Source organism: Anser anser (genome assembly GCF_964211835.1).
Source record: "Anser anser genome assembly, chromosome: 8".
Taxonomy (NCBI): domain Eukaryota; kingdom Metazoa; phylum Chordata; class Aves; order Anseriformes; family Anatidae; genus Anser; species Anser anser.
The window spans coordinates 19,008,214-19,034,259 of NC_139728.1; the positions used below are offsets into that span (position 1 = coordinate 19,008,214).

Here is a 26,046-nt window from a genome sequence, read left to right on the forward strand (position 1 = left end):
CAGTAACCAAACACTTAGCAGGAGACAAGAATGAAGAGGTAAGTTAGCTGATGATGTTTTATATTCCAGCCAGTGCCTCTTTAGCACTACTTCTGTAGTTATAGATCTGTGAGGGTTTCTGTTATATGTCCTGTTTTCATGGATCCATAATTCAATCCTAAAAAAAAAATCTGATTTGCATTTGGCAGGCAAAGATCTTAAGCTGAGACAAGATTTTTACTTTTATTTTTTTTATTAGGTTAGGAGAAAAAAGTCAGTTTAATTGTCTCTAAGTTATGAAAGTATAAAAATGGAATGTATTGGTTTCAAACACTATTTTATACTCCTACATCTCAAAACTGCTTTGTTTTTTTAAGGGGAAACTTTACAAGCCGTTAGTCTGAGTAGTATAGTGCATTTGGGAAATTTGGAAAAAGAAATGTAAAAATGCCTGATTTCTTACTTCTTTGTAAGGATGTTTGATCTCTTGATACACTTTATTTCTTGAGCCAAACTTTCTTCAAGATGCAGATCTTTGCTCTGCCACCGCTCACGTAAGACAGCTCCCAGCTTCACAGTTTCATACATTTTACTGAATTCAGGTGAATGGCTCAAGTCTGTTATACAATATACATGAAATTCATTGTCTATCCACAAACCTCCAGATTCTTAAAGACCTTGGCAGGTACATAAGAGAATGGTTGAAGATAATCTCAGCAGATTTCACTATATACATTATATATTAAGCAATAGATTCACCCTAAAAGGAAAGTTTGGTGGGTGAACAGGAAATGCTGACTCCTTTATTCACTATCTTTCCTAAGATCTATTGAAGTTACAGGGTTTGGAGGTACTGTTCCTCTCCCCATGCTAAACTTGCTGGATTGATGGAAGATGTGATTTCCTCCTAGACTATGCCGAGTGATTTTCATGTGTTTTGGTTTATTCCTAACTAGTGGCATGCTTCCTCATAGATGGATTTACATAATGCTGTGAAAAATAATTGTTCCTATCAATGTCAGAACACTTCCTCCCACACTAGATTCCTCAAACAGGAAGGATCTGTAGCCCCTGCAGTTTATTCTACAAAGCTCTGTTGTATCAAGGAAAAAAAGAACTGGGGTCTCAGGTCAGTCAGTACCCTTACCAGTCTCAGTTAGCCAAACCCTTTCTAATCACGTGAGAATTCTCGCTTATGCAGATATAACATGTACATAGAATACATGTCCATATGTGGTTTTGCAAGCATATAACCACACATGGACGTCACACCACACATTTGTGCTGCCAAAATTTCCATATGAGTAAAAGATTTCATGAAACATTTTGCAAATTTATTTTACAAGTTAAAGAAAAACTGATTTTATAGTTTATGGCAGCAATTTCAACCTTTTGTATTGGTTCCTAGGCCTTAATGTGAAATAAAACCAAGTGCTGATTACAATTACCAAGAATATCACTATAAAAACTCTCAAGAAATGATCAAGTTCTGTTCTTTTCTTCCTGTTCTATTGCTCCCTTTATACCTTTTGTATAAATATTCACACAACAAAGATGTAGAGATTAAATGAATCAGCTGTTTATGTACAAACCGTTCTACTTGAAGGTCAGAGAGCAAACCAGGCCAATCTAACATGAGCATTGGTGTTGAATTGACTGGCATTTTTTTTTTTTAAATCGATATTGTCAATTTTTTTTTTCCAGCAGTTTTGTTGAACTGTGCTCAACCGACTCTTGCCAAAGGCTCAACAAGCCAATAGGGAAGGCTGCCAGACCCATCAGATGACTGTCCAGTTCTGGCCATACTAGGTAGGATGAACAAAGGGCGTTTATGTTGATCTAAAAAAAACTATTAGAACTTGTGATAATATTCGTTAAGGAGGAGTGTTTCTCCTAAAATATGAAAATTTTCTGGAGTATAATAGAGTGTATATGGAGCAAAGGGTCTAAGAAACACAGAGATTTTCTGCAGGTCCTAATGGCATTCTAATGGAGATTTCCTTGATTCTCTGGCAGCATATAGCTGACTTAGCAAATCCCTAATTGCAGGCCCTGAAGGCAAACTGTACTTTTCAGCTCTCTGTACTGGATATATATGTGCATATATAATTCAGTGATTCCCACAAGATTTTAAAAAAAAGGGTAAGAATAAATGTCATCTGAATACCAAAGGCAATAAAGGAATAGCTCGTTGGGTCCAGTGGCATTCAGTTCTTCCCATGCTCCCAGCCCTCTATTTCATATATTTAAGCAGAGCTGAACGTTAATTTTTACTGCATCCTGAAGTGTATTGTTGTGAAAATGTTGTGTTATTGCATAGGACTCAGTAGGCAACTGGGAAAATTATTTTGTTCATCTATGAAACTCCTGAGGCAAGGATATTTTCACTGACTCGAACACCATCATTATCCTTTTCTTATCCACTTTTCTGTAGTTTTCCTATTTAGCCATGTTTTTTTATGTTCTGTTCTATAAGCTCTCTCCTAGTTTTCCTCCTATTTCCCCGTTTTCATGTTTGCTCCTCTTCTTTGTTCATCTACTTTTCATAGTTGTGCCTCATAAAATCCCTGACAGTCTTTGGTCTCAACAGTCATATCTTCATGGATTCCAGTAAAACATTGCCCAGTCTCTTTTGCAGAATAAGGACAATAATTTTTCAAGGTCCTTATGTTCCTGCAGTGATTTCAGTGGGGATTAAAGTTTAAATGCAGACATGTTATGTCCCGATGTATATTTAGGGATTAAAATTTTTAAGTAAATATTTGCCAAATATTGCAAATGGGGAATATGGAAGAATGCAAGGAAGTTTTTTCTCTGCAATGAAGGTATGCATATTTGTTTAGTTTGTCCCAAACACAGGTTTGTAAAAGCTTTTTTCAACAACATGCCATTGTAAAGTCCAGATACATCACTTCCAATCCAGGAAAAAAAAATCTTTTAAAAGGAATTATGTAGATTTGTATTTTTAGAGACTTATTTTTCATTTCCCCTTGCTGGGAAGGCCAGGTGCACTAGTTACAATGAGCCCACCAAGGCAGGGCTCAGAGGGAGCTGTAAAAAATGACATGCTAATCCATACTTCTTTGGGCATAAACTTGTCATGGTTTTAAAGCCTGTTATTTTGGGACATTCCAGACCTGAAAATGAGTGCTGGAAATTAACTTTTTTTTCAGAGGTATAAGGTGTCATTTGAAAAACAGTGGCTCATGAAACTATGGACTTTGAGGTCATGTGGAAAAATTTGTGCCTGACTAGGACACTCATGGTTAAAGACAGAGATATATCCAAGGCAATATATCCAGGAGAAAAATATTAATATTACTCTTGGGTAGCAAAGGAAGATATAGTTTCATAAAAAGATGAATTTTAGAGAAGTAGCAGCTGTCCAAAAGTATCTCCAAGACTGGAAAATTAGGTCTCATGAAGATGAGACCTAGCAGAGACTCATCTGATAACTGTGGGACACCTTCCTAATATTAATGGCTTTAAAACTGAAAAGGAAGAAAGAGAGGTAGTTCAATAATTAGAACTCATCAGTCCTGGCATGGACAAAGACCTGCAACATAATCCAGGAACATGTCTTCACCTTTTTGCCTCTCTGAGTCCTTCTTTCTTATCTTCCCTGCTGATCTAATTTTCCAGAGTATTTTGTTTCTTCATGTGTATCTTCTTGTTTTTATACATGTTTTTATTCTTGTATAAAAATACACTGGCAGAGTGGAAAGGGTACAGGGACCTGCATTTGTAAGTCTACTCTGTCCTACCTTTGGGCTTTTCGCTTAGTCTGTAAAAATATAGGAATGACTTTTCCAGGACAATTTGATATCATACTTGTCTGTTCAGTAGAAAAGTTGGTGAAAAAGCAGTGTCTGGAGACTATTTAACATACTGTATAGTCTGAGGAATAAAAAAAGAAAATAGAGTATTAGCATGCATTTTCTCTTCTGTGCATGTAGCTACAATTGCTTAATATGACTGAAAACACTTTTTACCACAGCTCGAATATGGTAATATAATAATGGTAATATAGACATGCAGTCTTTAGTGATCAGGATTGCTAAGCCTGCAAACATTCATATGATTACCCATGTTATGTGTACTGGGCGTTAAGAAGTATAATGGGTTTATTTTGGCTCAGGAGTTAACTGTACTTCAGTTAGTTGTTAATGGTTTAGCTTTTTAATGCCTTCCTTACTGAGGGTACCTACCTTAAATAAACAGTGAACCTCTTGAACAGTTTCATCTGCTGATGCGCTGTGTACCTGCCAGTGGATAACAAGCAACTATCAAGCACTTACCTGAAAAAATGCGTAAAAAATGTCCTGCTGTTCTGAGCTCCTACAAAGCCACTTTGGCAAGTCTCCTCTGTGGTTCATTTCTACAGGGGCGTATACACCATTTCCCTAGGTTTAGATAATTTTCAAGCCTTTTCATGACAGGCAAAAAATAAGGTATAAAGATTAAATGTGTCCTCAGAGGGACTATTTTTGGGTAAACAACTAAAGTTATGACATCTCAAGATCTTTGTTAGGTCTTACAGCTATCTAGGCTTTATGATACTATACTGAGCAGTCAATTGTATTTTATTGCTTCACTTTATGAAACATAGTTTCTATGATGCACGTAAAACGGGAATATAGGATCTGATATAAGGACTATGTCTTTGAGAATACAGCAGTGGCCAAGAGTGGAAACAGAATAAAATAAGAGTCAAAATCTGTCATAGACCAGTTTGCCATATAGATCACATCTGGATCTCTAATACCTATTTTATATTTCGTAAAGTTTATTAATTAATTTGAACAATTCTATATAGCCTTCACATTTGTGTTACTATTTAGTTACTCTGTCTGTTTGGTGTTTCACTGAGCTGGTGCACTATATTACCTCCCAAACATTTACCTCAAATCTGTTCCCATGCTCCTGAGGTACTGCTGGATTTCTTTGTTCCTTTTTGTTTGTTTGTTTGTTTTTTCTTGCAATACAATGTTCATGTCTGTGTGAACTTATGAAGACATTGCGTAAATAGGAATTTTCATCCCCTCAAAAATCGCTACATTTTATATGCATTCATAATATTTAATTATGATAAATATTTGTGGAGGAAACTGGTTTTCAACAAAACTAAAGAGACTTATACAAGTCAAATTTATGCTTTTCCTCAGAAATAGTGATGTGTCTTTCTAAATGCTCATCTTCATTACTATGGAAACCCCCCTTTCTAACAGTATTTACAGCATGTGAGAAAAGCATGCATTCATTTTAGTACAGCCACATTCTCTACATAGTCCATACTGCTACTATAAGACAGTCCAATCAAAACCTGTGAGACTTTGGAAGCTCGAGGTTGCAATTTCTCAGCAGATATATAAGCAAGTGGAGGCGGCATGTGGGAACAAACAAGATTAGTCATCCAATCTACTCCTCCACACAGAGTATTAGTAAATAGAGTTGTGTGAATAATTGATTTTTTTTCACTTTGCTGGCCGAACTGTACATTTAAAACAAAACATTTTCCCAGATTTACATTTGAAATGAAAAACAGAGAAAATGGTTTGAATGCAATATCTTGTTCAATTTGCATTTTTAGTTAAAAACAACGACAAAAAAAAAACTTTTAAATACCTTTTGAAACAAAACATAAATGTCTAATTACTATTTTTAGATAAAATATGAACTGAATTTAACATAAAATTCTTAAATTGTTTATGCTAAGATAAATCTCCATTATTCGATGAATAAAACCATTGATCAAATACTCCCTGCTCTAACATAAAATCTGAAATCTTCTAATTGCTTTTTTCCTTTGGATACACACAGTGAAAAAGTGTTAATGAAGATGTTCGATATGGTGGAAACATAAACATCATATTAACGTGCTATATTTTACTTTTACAATTCACTGCTGTTGCTAGGCAGATGTAATTTGCCAGTAAGAAGCAGCTATTATGATTCTAGTATTGAGAACTTGTTGTTTTTTGACTTTGTGCACATAGTTCTTCACGCCTATAGGATCACACCTTTCTTTGTGAAATTTACTGGTTAAAATCTAAAAGGATGGTTAAAAGCTAAAAGATGTACATAAAATGAGTAGCCACTCTTCAAGCAAGTCTCATCAGACCAATTTCCCTATGAACTTTATGTAATTGTACATACAACATTGTATCTTTATTTTTTTCCCTAAAGAAATGTTTTCTATGAAATTTTATTTCAACTGGGAAGCTGGTGAGAGGAAGTGTTTGTGACTGCCCACTGCAGTACAGAAATAGAATATAGATGGAAAAATATATGCATCAGCTGATGTACAATAATACTTTGAAAACATTGTTTCTTACAGCCAGGTGTCAAAACCATTTTAGAATCACTTTATATATCCTACCTTACATTTCAGATTGATTGTCAATGTTGCTAATATTTTTGTTGTTTTTGTTATTATTCTATGAGGCCCTAAAGGCAACAGATAATCATGTTGAGTTAGATTCTGTACAAATGGAAGACTGCCACAAGAGCTGAGTCTGAGGAATCTTACAGTGAGTTAGAACAGGATAAGGTTTAAGAAACTAAATTGGATACAGGATTTAAAGTGCCACAGTAGATGCATATATATATATATATTTTTTTTTTTTTCTGAAGTCTAATATGTTTCTTTGGTAAAGAACTTTAAGTTTAGTTATAGCTAACAGAAATTATTATAGTTAGCATTGTAGGTGATACAGTTCTTCTTTCACTCTTTTTATTTTAGGAGCAGTAAAGAAATCCACTAAGATCTGTTTGCCATAAAAACTGAAATCCAACCAATATTTTAATGTAGATATGCTTTTTTGAAATTTATTTTATTTTTATAAGACCTATTGCATTATTGCAAATATATCTCCGGAGTGTGGTCCTTTTATTTTCTGTAGATATTTTTGTAAGTATACAGCACCTTATTTAAACTTAGTTACTGAAACTAGAAAAAAAAAAAAAAGTATTTTCAAAGGGCTTTCCATTCTTAAGGTATTTTTGTAAAATGATAAAGAAATCCGCGCTTTCATCCAAATTAGGAAATATATTTGTGCACAATAATTATTCCTGGAATGTGATTTTGGTTTGTATTTTTCAACAACACTTATACTACTGAAGAATTATGTTGTCCATGAACGTACATCAGTACTTGAGCAAATACAGAGAACTGTGGTGCCACGATCCCATGTCCCCTGAACAGCTACCTGGTCCATGGATTTGGTGCTCAGGGTAACCCATCCCACAGCTGTGGCATTTCTCCACAGCCTACCCCTGGCATTTGATCCCATGCACAGCAGGTGACAGGCTCTAGAGCAGGACAACAATAATATAGTGCATATTCCTTCAAAATCTGCAAGACTTTAAAAAGCATTCATGTTTCAAGTACAAAGAAAAAGGGGACATTAAAAGCCTATGGAAATTAGAAAAAATGAAATATGAAATGAAATATGAAATGAAATATGAAAAAAGCCTATATGGAAATTGTGTGTCTATGTCCTAGTTTAAGCTGGTTGCAAAAATGAATGAGGAAAGTTAGCGTGGCAGAAAGAGGTTGATTTTAGCCTTTACAGAACAGAATGTACACAGATTTATGACAGACTATAAGTGTAGATTTTATGCAGAAATAGTACAGTTAAAGCAAGCTTAACACTGAAGAATAAACCATAGTAAAATCAGAAAATAAATAGTTCATTTCAGAAAGATAATCTACCTTGTCATTGTGCTTACAAGTGGTCTTGTGCTAACAGTACAATATGGATGGCTAACTTGCTAAGAGGTCATCTTTCCTATGTAAATTCTTGTAACTGGTTAAAACATGGAGAAACATAGTCACCAAGGGAGTTTAAGGAGACCAGATCTGGGAAGCATTGAGAACTTGTCCTTTAGGATGCTGGGTGCTATGATTTCATCACTTTGGCCTTCTTCATTAGTGAGTACTTACATGATTAAATCACTAACCTACAGAAAACAAGTTAAAAATTGAGTTAAATTCAGCATGGTGATTTGAAAGCTTGGGCTATCTGACATAGGGCAGGAAATATTTCTTAGAATTACTAAAGCTGACTGCTTAAAATAAATCTTAGGTGTATTTTGTAATATTTTCCAACAGCCTTATTTAAAATAGAATATGTAAGGCGAGAAGCTGGATTTCTGTCTTTCATCCATCTTTTTAGAGACTTCGTAAGAAACAAATAAACAAAAAAACAATTAGCTGTTTTCTCATTATAGCGTTGTGCTACCATTATAAAAGTTATGGTCGACAAGGCACTTCCATTATTGGTTTCTATTTTCAGCTGCCACTAACTATCTGAAACAATTATTCTTTTAGCTTAAATTTCTCATGCTTGTTCTTAATCCCAGAGGTAGATTGTTTTGTAAAGTTTATAAAATTACTTTTGGCTGTTTTTCTGAAATATCTAAGCATGAAAAATTGGTATGTTTCACCAGTTATTGTATTTGTTATTTATATCGTGAGTTCTTCTGGACAGGGATTTGGTTTTATGTTTAGTGTGTTTTATTGCAATAAAATCCAGACTGCAGTTATGGTACTATATAAATAAAACCTAGCTTAATTTTTCAAAAGCTTTCTTTAATGATTCAGTAAGTCAAGCATATTTCTGTTTTAAACTTCAGGGGATATGGATTTTGAAAACTGTTAGATGGTTTATTTACAAAATTCTGTTATATGCAATTAAGAGTAATGGCCTGGGTTCTCAGCTGAAAAGTGCTTCATGAAACTCAGTGTGGAAGAATAGTTTCTTTACACTTAGGCACTTGTCATATTTATTCTCCCTGGATGAAGACTGTTGTCATGTATTCAGCTACCTGCCACTGCAGGTGGTAACGGTGGATTCCTAGTGTGAATGAACCTCTTTGCTAGCTGTGCTGTTGGAGCTCCAGCTGCTATGAGCGGGCCTAAAATATATTTGAACTTCCTTGGATTTATAGCAGCTGAAAATCTGGTCTTGTGCGTGTCTATCAGTCCTCACTCAGAAATCTCATACATTCCCTTCTATTCCTTTCCGTTCAGCGCTGGGCCAGTTTTTGCAGTCAGAACTCTCCGTGTTCCAAAACTTGTCTTCCTGAAGCATTTCACTTCTCCAGCCATAGTTTTACCTGTACATTATTGCTCAATTCTTTATTCCTCTACAGATAAACTTTCTATCAATCATCTTCAACACCATGGCTTTTCCATCATTCTTAACTTTTTATTCTGTTTCTTTTTGACTTTGAGAAATGGAACTTGAGATTTTCCAAGCTACTTCCTTCCCCATCCTTATTTCATTGTCTTTCCTAATGAACTTGTTTTACTAACATCTTCATTAATGCTCCTTCTTTCTCTCTCAGTTCTTACATTTTAAGTCTCTGTTAATACTAAGAGATTGTTAGGGAGTAATCTAATTCTTGTGATGTCTTGAAACACATTTTCTGCGTAATGTAAGTACAGCCAGAAGAAACAAATATTCTTCTGCCAAGACTATCTGATTCTATTTCAAGATGAGATCTATTTCTTTTCTAGAGATCTATCATTAGTCTCCTAAAAATTACACGCTTTTTCCCTCAAAATTGAAAGGCAAAATCTGCATGTGGAAAAGTAGACTATGTTTCTCCATTGAGTACATCTATATATTGAAGGCCTTTACTTTTTATTTGCTCTAATTCTCTTTTTCTATGGATCCACAATTACTTGATATACATCTATGTATGATCCTGTACTAACTTTTTTAATCACTAGCCAGTTTCAAGCACTTAAAAAAAAAAAAAAAAAAGAAATGTGAATAAAAAAGTAAAATCCTTACAACTTCTATGAAAACAAATATGAAAACAGACTAAGAGGAGTTAAAGTCACTGTAGTATTTTTGTGAGTGGAAAGGTTGCAGCATGGTCCCACAGTGAAAGATACACATAGAAATATGTTAAAGTCTACTTTGCAGGAAAAGCTTCAATGTGACCACTCTTTTTTGACATCATTGTCAATCTGCCTTTAAAAGATTCAGATATTAGTAAACATTGAGTCCCATTCCCATAGATCTTTTATGAGTTTATCAAATGTACTTGAAACTTTTAATGATAGGTGTGGTGCCTTCTTGCAAGTTTTGCAGTAACTGAGGTAGTATGGGTACAACTGGAGTTGGATAATACTATGTATGTATAGGGACAGACGTGGATTCCAAGCTAGGACTAAAGTCAAAAACTACCAGCTCCAGATGACATCAGGAAGAAGCAGGAGTATGGAAGTCACTAAGAAGTTCATCACACGGGACTGTTATACTGCATGTGACTTGAATGCTTTGAATGCAACAAAATGTTAAAAAGAGCTCATCATTAGGTGTGGATGTGCATGTAAGTTTCCCTGGGAGAGTATTCTCCATAATATGAGATTGCTTGGCATCCAATTACTTTAATGCCTATGATGTTCAGTTTTCATGCAAAACATCTGCTAATAACTCAGTAAAAGTATCACTCTCAAGGACGCTGTTGTATTGAGTGTGTAGAATATATGTATATTTATGAGGTGTAGACCCCTTTTCATGTGATAGTGTTCCACAAGGGCTATATTCATCTTTATTCACTCTGCAGACTAATTCAGTAGCATTTTTACAACATTATGGCTTCTTTAGATGAACCAGCAGTAGACCTTTTTAAGACAGATTTTTAAAGGCACACACATTTGAGGTTACAACAACCATTATAAAATCTTTTTTTTTTTTTTTTAAATAATTAATTCCTTTCTAAATGCATTTAATGCAATACTGTTATGTTGTCAGGCTGCATTGCTGGTGAATACCATGTTTGCTAATATCCTGTATTACAGTAGCATAGATCAAACTTCTCAGGGTTTGCCAATGTAAGGAAAAGTACAGCAGGGCCAGTGTGGAACAGTTATTCATCCAAAGCTATTCTTCTTTACTTTTTTGTGTGGATTTTAGAAGCAGACTTCCCTAATCCACCAAAAGGCACCTTTGCTGTGGAATAATAAGGTCCAAGTAAGGAGTTGTTGCTATTACATTCTAAATTTATACTGTTGTCATTTGGTATTAACTTCTCCACTATCTTTATGTATGCAAGCCCTGTATAAGAACGTGATAGTGGTAACATAAGTCTCTTTTTTTATAAATAACTGTGAAACTGTGATTTGGAAATATGAACTTAAATTAAAAATATTTGGAAGTATGTTTCAAAAGTACAGATAAATAGATGTTAAATACTGTGCTTTAAAATTACCACTTCTAAAATATAAGCGATGATTCACCATTGATATTATAAGAAAGTGAATATTACTTTAGATAAGCAAAGGGAGGAAAAAAACACACTTCCTTTTAAAGTGCTCTGTCAGAAAGTGTCAAAAAGCATCAGTGTTTGTGTAGCAGGAGTTTTGAAATAAATTTCCAGATGGAGTATTAGATTTAGGTTCTTGTTTCTGCTTTATGACTTTTTTTCTTTCATTCCCCTTCACCTAAATTGCTGCCCTTCCTTCCACCAATCATTTGCTGTGACCAGGATTTTAATAGCAGGGGAACTATGACTGCACTGTTTTCTGATTACCTGAAACTGAGATCATAGTTAGTAGTACCTAATAAATTCCCTGTTGTTGCTAATTTTGTGTGGCCACATGGCTGCTTAGAACATCTTAATCAAAATACATAAAGGATAAAAAAGCACAGACCTTTTCAGCAAGGTTCACTAGAAGGAAGGCCTTTAGCTACTTGCTGTTTTCCAAGTCAGCAGAGCTAAGAGCTGTTTGGCTTTCCTATTCTTGAAGAAGATGCCCAGAACTGGGGGGAGCATGTTGGAGGCAATGGGAATCAAAACAGTTGTCTGAAGCAGAGCTAGGGATTTGGATAATAAAGGATGAATGAAGTTGGAGAAAGCAAAGGGTAGAAGGACAAAATGGGACATTAACACTTAACTAAACTAAACGACAACTTATGTGGGATTTTCTGTTATATGGACTTTCAGAATGGAAGGACTTTTTTCAAAGACATATAAACAGTGTTTTAGTGATGTATAAAATCATTAAAAACCTAATTAAATGTTTATAGTATAATTTCATGTGGGCATACTGTGATGTTTGACATCTGGGATGTTCAGATGTTTGGCAGACAGGTATAAAGACATGCCTACACAAAACTTCTTCTAAACATGTTAGCAGTAGATTGTGAACAGAATGTTGCACACAGATGTGTGAGTAGGTCTTCAAATGCTAACCAAAAAGTTCTCACTGGACATGCTGAGACAGGAATTGCTACAACTTATTTTTCTCGTTGCTAGTGTTCTAATTGTTTTCAGACATTTTCACATTACATTATGTTCTCATTGTGTTTTCATATTTTGAATGTATATTTCCATATGCTGTGTATGTTTTGGTGAGTATGATGAGCATTAAACTTCTTTTATGAACATGCTTTCATGAGGTAGAGAACATTAACAACTAATATTGTAACTCAATCCTAATACCACCTAAAATGTAACAAGGCAAAAAGCCCTTTCTCTGCTGTGTACTCATTCTCTCAAGTTAGTCTACATCTGTGCATGTTTTTATGTATGTGGAAGTAAGATGGGACTCCTTGTTTCTGTTTAGTCTGGATTAAACAAACTTCCTGCATCATATTTTGTAAATACTATCAAGATCATTACATCATTCATGGGTAAACAACTGGATATGTGTGTATCTACACTGCATTTTGCATGTACTGCAATCATTAGGGAAATATTTTAGTACAAAATAGAACAGATTAAGAAAGATTTTTCATTAAAATCTCAAGAGTGGGAATTTAGACATAATTATGTTGTGTCTGATCAGTGACACATAGCCATATCATCTTAGTACAGACTAAATTTTGAAGTAAAGAAAAATCAGAGCTATTGTTAATTTATGATGGGAATGTGAAGTCAGCAGATCTGTGCACACTGATAAGCAGAATAGCTACTTTTCATCCATAAATAAAGAGAGAAAAGCATTGTTATACTCCAAAATCAACAAAACTATTACTTTGGATAAAACCATTACTCCAATCTGTGTAGGGTAAGAAACACAACTGAATTAATTTTCAGTCCTCTTTAGAAGTGACAAGCAATACATACATTCTTCATTTTTAAAACAATCTTCTTGCAAATAACTGAATAAGTTAGTCTTGATCTGTGACATGCAGTCTTTTATTAAAATTGTTTGAGGTAGGTAAAGGAACTACAACTGCACAGTGAAAAATCTGTCATACTTTGAGACTATGTTTTCTAGCTAAAAAATGTACTACAGAGATTACCTTACTATAGCCTTTAAAAAAAAAATAATAAAATCTTAGAACTGATTTCCTAAAACACACAGCAGAAGAGAGTGATCTAGTCCATCTCCTCCCAGTAACCTTGTCCAAAAATCTTGACTCTACAGTCAAAACTTGGTAAGAGGTGGACAGGACCACATACAATGGAAAACTACCCAAAAGCATCATGACATTTATTGTCCTTAAGAGAATATAAAACCTCTGTCTGAACCCCATTGAAAGGGAACAAATATTCTCTGCAATAATATGAAGCAAGTTTCCCAAACATAATGGTATAAAGAGAGGCAACTGAAGCCAACAAAACATCCCATGAAAAAGTTCATCTAATACTTCAGTTCAATCCCCTTCTTCCATTTATACTATAATTTTACAAGAAGAGTAGATGCCAATATATGTAGAAGTGAACAAAGTCATTCATTAAATGTATTGAAATCATCATAGAATGGCTTGGGTTGAAAAGGACCGTAAAGATCTTCAAGTTCCAACCCTCTTGTCGTGGGCCGGGATGTCATCCACTAGATCAGGATCTCTTGTGTTCACATAAGAATGGGATATTTTCTCCAGTAAAAGAAATCAAACATAATTAGGAAAATTGTAGTGTAAAGATAGTTATTGCACCTCTGTCTACAGAACTGTCTGAAGGTTTAAAAAGTTATACTTTGTTATAAAACTTTTTAAAGGTGCCTAAAGCTTTTTATGTTATGTAAACATTATATATGCATCTAGCTCAAAGTTTTCCTTACCATCAACAAAGCATAACATTGAGTGTGAGTTAGTTGTTAGCCTATCTACTACATTACCCTCATTGCAATAGCTTATGGTCAAATTCTGTAGTCACTCAGAGTTGAGGGCCGTGGCCTTTAAGCCCCAAGTCTCATTCTACCAAAGCATCCTTCTCTTGGCAGTTTCCCTGTGGCCGTGCTGTTAATTCTGTCCACAGCAATCTTCTGCACATGGCTTGTAGGATGAGAACCTACATTCATCTCATGGCTTTGGCAAGAAAAGAGATCTGTTCACTCTTATCTGCCTTTGATGTGTAAGAAATAATTTGAGCTTCTGCAGTCATTATTTCCAGCTTTTCTCTCCTGATTCAAATGATTATGGACCGTTACTTCTGTTCAGTGAATGTAGTCATGACTCCTCCCATTCATCTGTTAGGTTAACATGTAGTGAAAAGCACTACTTGACATAGGCAGGTGTTTCATATAGAGAAACATTATTCTGCTCCATATATGCCATATATATATATATATATGTATTTATAAATTGGAAACAGAGCCAGCAGATCCCCTGATTACATAAATTTTGTGGGGATGGACTATATTGTTGAAAGCCTTCAAACAGTGCTTTCAGATGGTCAGCCTTGTATTCAAACTGTTTCACATCCTGAGAAAGATAGACTGAATAATTGCAAACTCCCCAAATGTTGCAGCATCTCAAAGAATTTGATTGCAAAATTGTAGATCAATGAAAATTAAAACACAGCTTATATAAATTCCTACATTATGAGTTTTTTTAATGGAAAGAGTAACTGACCTTCAATTCTGACATTCCAAATCTGTTGTGCTAAGAAACGTGTAATATTCATCCTTTACCAGTACCGAGATTCACAAGATAGATTGAAAATGTATCATTTGCTAACACCACCTGTATAAACTTGAGCTTTCATTGTCCTACAGCCTTAGGAAGCATTTCCTTATCTTCATCTTACTTTTGTGAATTAAATCAGCGAAATAATAGTTTTACATCAGCAAAATAGTTTGACATTTTCTAACACACTAACATATATCAACACTCCAAAATACCTTCTTTATTTAAGGGAAATTTAGGAGTAAAAGTAGCATAAGGATTAGATAAGTCTTTGTCTGAAAGATCACATCTTAGTGTCAAAAAGGACTGATCATTCTCAGTTATCAACCATGGTTGCAGGGCCACAGCAATTCCAGACTATAAATACAGTATTAGCTCATCCAAATGATATACTTTCACATTATCCTGTATTGCAGACTCTTTCTGGTCTATATTCTGTAACAGCTCCAGTGATATTAACACTTGCCTTGGAACTAGGTTTCATAGCTTATGGATAGCTACAGCATTTAACGTTTACTATAAAGGCTGTATTTTTACTGTTCTGAGCAACTCTGTGTCTTGCTCCTATATCTCTGTGTTTTATTTTTATGTTGGCATCAGCAAATACCTTGTATTTTGAGTAAGTTACTGAAATCAAAATATCAGAAATATTATGAAAGAATATTAAAAGCCTCTGTGATTTACAAACCTGCATTCAAAAGGAGGTAGGGCATTTTTGTACTATATCAAAGAGATAGGATTACCCTTAGAGGCAATAATTCTTCTACCCGCTTATAAAAAAAAAATACTTTTTTTTTTTTTTTTAAATGCAAGCATCTCAGGAGAATCAGAAGCAAAATATCTGCGCTAAAATCCTGGACATGCTATAGTTGATTTCAGCCCAATTCTGTCATCTGGAAATGCAGGAAATTTTGGATGTGTAACTGGCTTAAAATGCTTGCTGCCCCATTGAAAAAAAAAGTGCTATTCTGAATGAACAAAAGTAACAAATACAAATACAAAAGTTAATGGTAATTCAATTACTAATGAGACCCAATGCTCCTATCATATGACAGTTCTGGGACCATTCGAGTGGTCTTCAGCTTAGCCTTGGTGTTAGAGCTTCAAGTTATTAAAAACTCATTATCATAACAGAGCGAGGTCCTTTGATGACAAAGAATCAAGACTGAATGATTAGAGATTTGTATTATGTTAGTTAGTGATTAATGAGAAGTCAGTGTCTGAACTTATAACTAAGACAAGTCCTTAATTAAACAACAGGTTAGCTAACAAACATCAGAGGAAAGAAGCTGTGTGAAAGAGTGAAGCAATGCTTGTACTAAGGCTGATTAACATATATCCAGCTGATTGGCAAAATGTTTGTCAGAAGGCTTCAGTGGTATGTAATTCCAGCCAAAGCCTTAAAGGGAGAGATATCCTTACAAGGATGATTGGAGGAATGTTAGCTTTTGTCTGTAGGAACTCATTCTATACAGATATTTTCTGAATATACCGTTTTCTTAATATAAATAAAAACAGTATATATTAAAGAACTGTAAACTCAGCATTTTAAAAATTAATTTATTCATTTGTTGATTTTTCATTTTTCTTTTGCTCTGTCCAGCTTTGCCTATGCCAGTTTAAGAAAATCAGTTTTCCCTTATTTTTCAGCAACAGCAAAGTCATTAGCAAGGCTTCTAATATGAACTTGTTTTCTGTTGCTGTCATTATTGGTGATGATGTATGAAACATTTCCAATGAACCTAAAATGCCAAGAGCAGCAAACAGCTCAGCTGGAATTTTTTTGAGCTTGACTACTGTAATTCTCTCTCAACTGCTGGTCTCCCCATGGGCAAATACAACACCTACAAGTTGTGCAAAATTCTGCCTTTTTTTTTTTTTTTCTCACAAAGAGTCACACTAGAAGTTATCACTTGTATGTTTAATCTGTTCTGTTTTTTTTCAAAGTCCAAAATTTGCAAACAGATTTTCACTAGCATATGTCTGAGGTTTGTTCCCCAAAAGAGATAGCTGACCCTGTATTTGGAATATTCCATTTTATCCTCAAACAGGTTGTTCTCATGTATAGTTTTTGTTGTTGTTGTTGTTGTTTTTCCATTTGAATCCTTCAGGTTTTCTCTTTTCAGCTGATGAAAGGTATAAAACAGATTGCAAACTGTTACAAGATAATGCCAAATCTTTGGGTTTAAACTTGCTTCCCAATTTTAGGAATATGCAACTGTAGATTAAACAATCCTTGTAACTACAGTTGTGGATGTTTTTCAGCTCTTTCTAATTACTGTCCTTCTAGGAGATTCTTCCTACTCCAGGCAAACACCACCTAATTGCTGTTTATTGAGCTCATGACACAAACTAAGATCTTTACATCTAAATTAATTGCAAATATTATATGCCTGTTTCATTTTAAGCATGTGCTTAAGCTAAATGAATTTTTATTGAATTCTAGCAAAGGCTGGTTGTATGCTATATCTGAAGAAGTTTTAGTTATCTCAGGAACTGCCAGCATGGTACTTCAGCTGAGTTTAGCAAAGGCTGATGATGAAAGGGTATTTTCAGCTCTTGGAGAACTGGGGAGAAGAGGCTGCAGCTTAGCCTGAGTTCTGGATTTATGGTAGTTGACCACAGTGTACCTAATTGATTTAAAGCCAGCTCTGGCATGCCCGCATGAATTCTGCCTAGAGAAAGTATGGTAGTTGAGACCAGCCCTTGCTTTAATACGAGTTGTGTTGAGTCAGATCATTTAAGCATGAGCTTTGGGTGCTGTACTAACTCGGGAAAGAAAGCAGGGTAACTTTCTTGTTAAGTCCTTGGCTGGGGATTGAAATGCCTGTTTAACTAAAGAAATTCTGTGTAACTTCAAGAAAATCACTGGGGTTCTTATTACAGAGTTTCCCCTTGTTCATTACTGTCACATTCACTTACTCTTCTGTAAAGGGAAGTTATACCAATCTAACTGTGCCAGTGCAGCTCTCCACGTGGTCATTCTGAAAGTGATTATATGGGACACACGTGTTTTTGTTCTGAATAAGAGTGACCAGATGGAGGGCTCCACCAGGAAAGCTAAAACAGATTAATTTAGATTATTTTACCTCCCCATGCTGTTATTATATTACTTGCAGGTAACCAACCTTACCCTACTCTAAGGATATTAGATGTGGAATAAATTGCACCATTATTCTGCCCTTCATCTATCTTGCTTCGTGTTTGCTTCATGCTTGCACATGATAAACCCGCTTATAAAGCCAGAGACAGATGGGTAACTGGTTTTGGTTGTCTTGATCAGTCATATGGAAATGTTATTGAGAATATCATCCAAGTACAAAACTAGATCGGTGAATGATTTAAGAAAACAAAACAAAACAAAACAAAACAAACAAACAAACAAAACAACCAACACATATTTAGTGTTTAGATAAAAAATTTTACAAGTTGATCTATTATTTGGATATTTATGACTGTGTCCACCGATCCAAGACATCATCTGACAGACTCCTATAAGAACACTTTTTCTATTGGATTGTATAATTTAAATCTGCAGCCTTTTTCTCCTTTTAATTCAGAGGGCTATTATGAAAGTGCTCACATTACTCCCAGAAGGTAAAAATCTCTTAAAATTTACAAACCTAAAATAAATTTCAAGCATACATTTTCTGAACTCATTACACTGTTCTCTGGTAACTGAGCTCTTAGCACATTTCTTTTTCAAACCATACAAGTGGGATTCCATTTATAAATATTTTGTTTGAGAATGTAAATCTTGAAGATTAAAAAAACACCAAAGGAAGTGTACAGACCAGTACTGTCCCAGCTGAACTATAAAAATCACTCCTTCAAATGTTTGGCTCTGGAAATATGCATGTTTCTGCAAATCTCCCTTTCCCCCTGTGCAGTTCTTTTCTGGTCTCCTCTACTCTGCTAGCTTATTTAAAATCTGTAAGCCATATACTCAATTTATATAATGATATGCAACAAGTAAAAATTTTCCCCATAAGATATATAATCAATAAAAAAGTACTTGAAAAATATTATTGGGGAAAAAATTAATATGCTGTCTGCTTTCTGTTTACTATTGGCACTGTGTGCCCTTTTCATTTTCACTGTGTGTCCATTTCATCATTTATGGCACAAAAATATTTTTTTTTTCACTTTGAAAAAAAAAATATTGGGAGGGAGCTCATTTTGAAGTAATTGGTTAAAATCTAGTAATGAAAACAGGGAAATGGTTTTGATTTTCATTATGTTTAGGGTCATTCCTAGGTCATATTTGACACAGATTCAATGTTCATATAAATTTAATAAAATCTGTAAAGGAAATTCAAGTAACAGCTGTGAAAAGAATGTGATCAATAGGAGCCAAAGTAAGTGTCAGTTTGAAATTTGCCAGTTGCTGATGGACAGTTAAATGAAATAACTATAATGTCACTACCAACTTTTAAGAGAAGAAAGCCCTTTGGAAATCAGTCACTTAAAGTGAAAGAAACTTTGCATGATAGCAAAACTGCACTAGTTATTCTGTTAATTTTATATCAGACTTCTTACTTGGGGTTTGAATCATACTATGAGTTATTTCATCATTCTCCTGATCTTTTGATAAGAGAATAATGATAAAGTTATGTTAAATAACTCTTCTACCAGAGTGACTGATTCCCCCCAAGTTTTTAAAATATGCTCGCTAACCTATGGACTCAGATGAGGTATTCATCTTAAAAAAATAAATCCCTTAAGCATGTTTTCTCCATTTCCAGGTGTCTCTGTGTTGCGGTGTGGTGGTGCCCAGGAACTTGAAACTGGGACTCTGCTATAGCTGAGTCCACAGCCTGAATGGCTGTAAGAAGCATGGTACAAAATGGTCCACCACTATTGCAGGAACATTCATATCAGCATGAAGGTATTTAATATCAATCTGACCTATAAGAGAAGAAAGATAACTATTGACATAATCTTTCACACAATGCAACTGCATTTAAAATCTGTTTAACACTGGTATAAGTCTACTCTTTAAAAATGTTTTATTGGCGTATTTATAACACTAAGATGAAGTCTCCTTGTCAGTTTTAAAGCTGTTCGGCTGTGGTTTAAATGCAGTAAACTATTGTAAGAGTCATTTGAAGCTCAGAGAAGTTAAAAGAAATTTCAGTGACTTCAGTGTATTTTGACTGAGGAGTTAAATCCCTTGTCCTGTGGTCCCTACATAAATACTCTGCAGATATGTTGCTTAAAGACATGTTAAGTTGGTTTTAGGTGTATAGAAAAACAGAAGCAAAAGGTGATGTTAGGTTGTGGAGATGTTGTTGCTGTAATAAAAATAGTGTGTATAGTAGTAAAAACTATTTAAATTTAATTTCCCTGTGTTTCATTCTCTATTACTCTTGTACTTACCAGTTATTACCATAAGCCACTAGATACTACTTGGAAGTTTGTTACTTGTGATTGACACTTTTCAAGATACAAAAAGACATTCGGCTCCAGATGAGCTATCTTAAATTCCAATAATGCAAATGTACATGTGCGCAAACTATAGTGACCCCAGCATGCTTTTCTCAAAGAATCAATAACATTACCAGAAGTACCCTCAGGGCCCCAACATGTGTTTATAATATGCATACTTCTAGCTAAAATCAGCATCTGAATTACTGGAATATACTGCATTATATACTCAGATAATGTAAATCAGCATAACTCCACTAAAGTCAACCTAGGGAACCCGATTTACATCAGCAGAAGACCCAGCTTCCTGTAGGTATCACTCTGCTTTCTATTTATTAACCCATTGGTACACCATATTTTGTCTTCTTTAGCTTCATAAACTTTTTATTTTTTTATTTTTATTTTTTCCCCATGGGCTGAATGGAGTTGTAACCCTGAAAAGGAAAATCAGAATACTTATATGGCAATTGTTTGACTTCTCGTTAACAGGAGGAATTAAAGAGGTAAGTAAAGCTCAGTCAACAATAGTAGGTAGGGGCTGGAGAACAAAACTCCTGATGCACTTCAGGAAACTGCTTTGGACTATGTCTAATCTGATCCTGTAAACCGAATGAACACCTGGGTCACATTCGCTGCAGTCGTGGAGTGTCCCTTTCACTTGAATTTGACATGAAAAAGATCCAGTTCCTGCACCCTGAGGCCATTCTGCAACCTGAACCAAAGCAAAGTGGCTGGGGCTGAGGGAGATGTTTGCTTCGTAAGCTCCCTCATGAGCCAAACTAAAATAGCAATGTAGATTTCCTCTAAAATCCCAGTCATTGTTTTGCTCATCTTCCATTATTCTTCCTTTTACTTTGTTTTACTATCAGGATTAAAAACAAAACAAATCAAAACAAAACAAAGCAAACCAAAACAAAACAATTGTACTATATTTAGAATGACAGCTGACTCTATCAGGGGTTTGACCCTTTCCTCTTAGAATAGTAATATTTACCCTGGAATAAGTGGAAGCTGATGTGGCTTTTAAAGGTACCTAGGCTACACAGACTGACTATTTGCTGCAGAGCTCATATCAGCATGTTTGTGGCTTGATGGAATCTGTTCTTGTTACCTTATAGAGATACTAGCTGCCTTTGTGGTATCAATTTAAAATGTGTTAACTGTAATCTACTTCAAATATGATGAAATTATGGATGGATGGACTGGAATGGATGAAATCATTCAACAAAAGTGCACTCAACCTGACAGAAAAAGCATTTAATAATTGGACATAATATATAGTCATGTCCTTATAGCACTCTCTAATTTGTGTTTCAGGTCTTTGTAAAAAATGTCTGATCCCTAGTTTAAAATGTTTCTTCTTCTGTGAAGTAGGTACTGCACACAGTATGTTCTTCAAAGACTACTTCCACCTTTTTGAAGAGGATCTTGGCAGCGGAATATATTCATATGATTAAATGGTACCGACAGAGATGGTTAGGAACTCTATGTATCTGGAGTACCTTTAAAGATGTTGGTCTGGAGAGGAATGATGACGTATGTTTCTGGGAAAAACACATCTGGGCATTTACCTTGCTGCATCTGTGAGTTTGAGAGTTCACAACAAGAGCCAATAGTACTGGTGGTACCAGCAGCAATATTATTAGCAATATCTTAGTGTGATGACAGATAACTCAGGCTCTCTAAGATACCCTGTCCCACCTGGGCTGGGTCTGTATAGTTCAGAGTAGCTATAAGTGTGATATTTTATCTCCGTCCATGTCTTGCCTCAGTGTCTTATCTAAATGTTTTCATTGCTGAAAGCATGGAGACATGTCCTTGGGCTTGCAAGACCTATCGCCATGTCTGAGCCTGTGGCTGAAAGTATCTTACTCCTGAAAACTGACCACAGCATAACCATAACCTGTGTCTCTTTAATTGTAGAACAGAAAGAGCAAAGCAACCATACTTTTTATGTTATTTTACATTTTCAACTCGTCATGTGTCATCAGGAGTTTTGCTTTTTAAGTCTCAATATACTTGTCAACCACTTTTTTGATGTTCCCTGGAGATTGACAGGGTAATACCACTTGTAGCTTCTGTTGTGCTGTACTTTTCTGAAGTTATGCTATTGCAGAACTTCTTAAAAGTCTCAAAAGTATGAAATATATGAGTTAAGTGACTGCACAATAGTTAATTTTAAGATAAAATACACTCTGTTTTTCACTGCCTATAGAAGTGCACTCAAATTTATTAGGAAAAAACATCAAAGTAGAGGTGGACTGAACTAGTTTTTACATATCAATAGATATCACCTAATAGTATTTTTATTCCAAACTATTTTCCTATTGAATTCAATGTCAATAGGATCAGGATTTCGCTGAATTTCCCTCTTTAATCTATTCATTGCAAATCATACAGATGACAATGGAATTTGCATGTCCGTGCACAGTAGCCCATGTTATAGTAGAAGACAGAATGATTGTTGGTTATTGGTTAGATGCATTATCTGTGCAAGATCATGCCAAGCCCCAAGTGAAAGTATAACTGAGAACATTGTGAACAGGATTTTTAAATGGCTAGCTCACAGTGGCACTTCATCTTCCAAGTTCAGTTATATGGTCACTTGAGATGGCATAGGCAAATATCAAATGCTGTTAAATTAAAAATTTAGCATTTTATACAGATATAAAAATGCATTTTATAAAGGAGATCGATCTTTGTCTTCTTTGATCTTCTGAAAATTATCCTGGAAAGTTCTGAATAGTTACTATGAAGCAGCACTTCTCATGGCCCCTGACATTGCAAAGCATTTGAGTGTTTTGCTGAACTGAAGCTTTCAGAAGATATTTTAAACTGCGGGGTTTGTGGTCAGAGAGTGGTGAAAATAAGAAAGATTTTTCATTTTGTAACCTGGATACAAAAATTGCAGCACAAGAACTTACACCTTTATATAGGTTTTTGAAGCTCTTAAAAGGTATGAACCAAAGACCCATGAAATCAGTGAACAAATGTCTATGTGGCCTTGCCTGAGAGATGACAGGCTGCATAAGGTTTGTAAATCTAATCATAACTTAAGTAACTACTTGGAGCTTATATTTCAGGTAGCACATTTTAGATCTAATCATTTGTAAATAGTAAATGTTTTAGGTCCTATCAGGATTAAATTTATTACCAGTCCCATTGTCTGCAGCACAGACTGTTGAGGGAATTGGTAGAGCTATCTTATTAATAGCACTACATATTGAGTACTCTTCCAAAGTCTCCTTTTATCACACTTTAAAAATCATTCCCTAATTTAACAAAGATACTACAAGAGCTCTTTTATTTTGCTCAATTATGTAGAAGCACACTAACTTTTCTTTTCCTCCTTTTTTTTCAAGGGGGTTAATCATCAGGGATGAAACAGATTACCAGCTTTTGAACCAATTTAAGTAGAACCTCCAGAAACAAAGCCAGGACAAATAATTATTGGCAGTTCACAGAAGGCATTCTGTGCCCACAGCTCTGCAGGATACCGTTAAAGTCAGTTCACTTGTCTTAATGGGAAACACCTGTGGTCTGGAACACAAGATGAAAAATCAAACTAACCATGCCTGAGACATTCAAAATAAATTCTGAAAATAAAACTTCTCCTTCTGTCCCTCCCCTTTTCCTTCTTTCATCTGCACCCTCCAGAAAACCTGACCATAATGTCACTGGTGTCCTTTCTTTTAAAACAGATGTGAAAGCCTGTCTTCAAAACTACATTCAACCGCAGACACTGAAAGTTTTCAAGCAATTTCAGTTGCAATATTAATCAGAAGAAATCTTACTACAAAAACATGCTTAATAAAGGCTCAGTTGGAGCCCTTCTAACTAACTTTTAAAAGTGAATGCAAACCAACTGAAAATGATTACCATAAGTAATGCTTTAAAATATTAAAACAAAATCATCTCTAAAATTCAAAGAATTTTTTCTTTTCTGTTGCTTTCTCAAAATATACTGGGGACGATGCATTTCTGTAGGTATTTCAACAGGTTACTGAAGCTCTAGTAGAACAAGAAATATGCTCTGGATGTTCACACATAACTCAAATTCTTACAACATTTTTCAATTCACTTGGAAAGTCCAACTACATAACAATCATATTTAAGTGTAATTATAAAGTCTTGTTGCTGGTTTGAAATGCAATTCAAAGTTTGAAGTGGGCTGCAGCCTTTCTAGCATTGCAGGAAACTTGCAAAACTGCTAATTGCATAGAAAATCATAGTCTGAATTAGAGAATCTGTGGTAAATAACATACCTTCATTTTTTTTTCCTGTATTTTAGATATTAATGTGTACGTGCACAGTTTGGGTATTTTTTCCTCTATTTGTTATTTCTTATTTTATAATTAGACAGAAATGCTAGGAAGAAGAAATCAGAGAGAAAAAAAAATGTTTTTAAACATTTCAGGAAGAAGAAATCAGAGAGAAAAAAAAATTGTTTTTAAACATTTGCAGTTGCAGAGAAGAGGCCATGACACAGCAAGATGTTGAAAGAAGGCAATTCCTGAACCCAAAATTTTTAGAGGTCTAAAAATACACCAGACTGTGAGAACTAACACCTACATTTGTGATGTTCAAGTTTAAAAATGTCACGGCACATAAAAATACATCTCTTCTCCATTAAAGACTGGTGGTTGTTGTATTAGTGTCAGAGTCAAGCTACTGTGGTAACTTGAATATTTTGAATATGCATTCACAGTATAGAAATAATATGCAAAATGTTTTTCATCTAACTTTTCATGCAACCAGGAAACATATTTATTCTCCCCCCCCCCCCCTTTTTTTTTTTTAATACCAAAAGTAAATGGTTCAGACTTCAGAAATGCTTTTAATCAATTTGTCCATATCCAAGGTGACCATGTCATCGTATGCTGACGATAGTAATGGGGAAAAAAAAAAAAAAAGCATTTCTGGAAAATAGTCAACATAGCAGTGGAATGAACAGGAGAAGTAATTCCTAAATACATAAAGACACCCAATTTCTGAAGAATATAGTAATCCCTGAGGGTATTCTGTGCAGCCTGAATGCTTTGTAGTCAAAGGGGTTTCCTTTCTGGCATTATTCATTGTACCTTGATGTTGAAAAGACTTTTCCTTTGATTATAAGGGCACAAAGGGAGATCTGTTCCATGTTGCCCTTTGATACAGCTTCAAGCTTCATTAGGTCAGAAAACAGTCTGCAGAGTACCTTGCTGAGTAGTTTCTTGTCTGATACATTCCATTCCCATCCAGTCAGTTGATACCATGAGGTTCTAGGTTACCCAAGAATGCTATGTACCCAGCCTCCCAGCAACTCGTTCATAGTGTCATGAAGCTGCTTTGGCTTGCTTTGTCTCCCAGCAGCCAGCATGCCAGCTGAACTGCTTGGAAAAGGTAACAGTATTGGCCGCAACTAATATGCAAAAAAAACCAAACCCAACCAAACCAACCAACCAACCAAAAAAAAAAAAAACACACACACACAAAAAAACACAAATAGAGAAATGGAGCTTAATGTGAATGCAAACCATCCTCTGTGCTACATGGCTCTCCCCCACCCCTTCCCTCTTCATTCTATCTCACCTGGGTCCCTTCCTACTCCCAACTGTCTAGCTTGAGATTTTAATGGCAACATGAAGAAGACAGGCAAGGCATCTTTCATCAGGAGCTAGATAGCCTTGCCTATGGGAATGTCTCAAAATTGAGTGATCAAATGCAGCCAGTATGGGCTTATGAAAGGCAGGTCCTGCCTGACTAACCTGATTTCCTTTTAAGA

General features: G+C 35.1%; 1 long non-coding RNA gene across 1 annotated transcript in view; it reads left to right on the forward strand.

Annotated features, from left to right (window-relative positions):
• Positions 1–25,053, forward strand: part of LOC310903264 — a 96,841-nt gene extending 71,788 nt beyond the window's left edge. The window contains exons 2-6 of the long non-coding RNA XR_014587404.1: positions 1,684–1,788; positions 19,601–19,743; positions 20,709–20,785; positions 21,657–21,818; positions 23,645–25,053. This is a non-coding gene — a long non-coding RNA (uncharacterized lncRNA). The remainder of the gene's footprint in view (positions 1–1,683; positions 1,789–19,600; positions 19,744–20,708; positions 20,786–21,656; positions 21,819–23,644) is intronic.
• Positions 25,054–26,046: the final 993 nt, after the last annotated feature.